Source organism: Macrotis lagotis, chromosome 2 (assembly GCF_037893015.1).
Source record: "Macrotis lagotis isolate mMagLag1 chromosome 2, bilby.v1.9.chrom.fasta, whole genome shotgun sequence".
In the NCBI taxonomy this organism is placed as follows: domain Eukaryota; kingdom Metazoa; phylum Chordata; class Mammalia; order Peramelemorphia; family Peramelidae; genus Macrotis; species Macrotis lagotis.
The window spans coordinates 32,562,988-32,564,511 of NC_133659.1; positions in this window are offsets into that span (position 1 = coordinate 32,562,988).

The window sequence follows — 1,524 nt, forward strand, 5'->3', positions numbered from 1 at the left end:
TACCAAGGGCCAAGATAAAGGAAAGAGGCCTCACCCTCCGTTATCAAGAACAAACTGACCACAGACTATCCCTTCTCTCAGGCCAAGGCATACCAACTCCACCCCTAAGCTAACCCCCTTGTTCCTTCTCTACAATATATAAGCATGTACTTTTTTCAAATAAACTCAGACCTTATCCACCATCCTTGGGTCTCACTCTCCTTATTCTCACCCATTCCTTTTCAGGCTGGGTCCTCCTCGACACCCCACTTTTCTGTCCCGCGGGTCGGGGCACGTGGCACCCAACGTGTGGCTCGAGGCACGGACTCTCGCCAGGCAGACCCCGTGAAGAAGAATCGTCGTGACCCCCTCTGATCGCTCCGGAGAGCCCCACGAACAGATAAGGGATCCAGCATGAAGGCCCTCGTCTTATGCCTGCTCTTACCGCTATCCTGCTCATACAGACTACTCAACTATACCTGGTCCGTTGAAGACTCCCGAGGCTCCCATGTTTGGAGCACATCTAAAGTAGATTCAACCGCCCCATGGCCCCCTCTATACCCCGACCTTTGTCAACTCTCGCAATACGATTCAGGATGGAGTGTGATGTGGGGCCCATATGCGGGACCCACTGGATGCCTCACTAAAGACCGAAGAGGAAAGCTTGCCAGCCTATCCTTCTATGTATGCCCCGGATATGCACGGACCCACCCACGTTGCGGCCGACCGGCAGATTATTTCTGCAAACAGTGGGGTTGTGAAACAACAGGTACTGGGTACTGGATAAAACACTCAGAAACAGACTTTATAACAGTCGCCGCCAACTATAGTCTCACTCAGAATTCTTGCCAGACTAACAACCAATGGTGCAACCCCCTGGAAATTCAGTTTACTGCGAAAGGGAAAGAGGCGCGCGGATGGGAAAGGGGATATACCTGGGGACTCCGATTATATAAGTCTAAATATGACCCTGGAACTATATTCACCATCAAACTCACCCAAACCATCCCTACACCCTCCCAACCGGTGGCCATTGGGCCTAATGCTAACATCTTTAAAACCAAACACTTGAACCAAACTATTCCCAGCACCCCTGTATCCCCCAACATGACCAGTCCTTATAGACCCACCCTCCCTGCTAGCGATCCCTCTACTGCCCATATCATACTTACTCTCATTAATGCCTCAGTACAAGCTTTGACCCAGATACAGAATTCTTCATTGGAAGAATGCTGGATCTGCTATTCCTCTTCCCCGCCCTTCTATGAAGGTATTGCTCAATTCGGGAACATCACATACTCCAACAGAACGGATGATCTCAGATGGGGCACTGGGGAATCCCAAGGCCTCACTCTTGCAAAAATCTCCGGTCAGGGAAATTGTCTCCTTGGCCCGCAAATGCTCCCCCCTCTTCAGCTAGACACAGTATGTAACCAAAGTACCCTTATTAATACTTCCTATAGATATGCTGTAGCCCCTCCTAATACCTATCTTGCCTGCTCATCAGGACTAACCACCTTTGTGGACACCAAACAATTCCTTGAG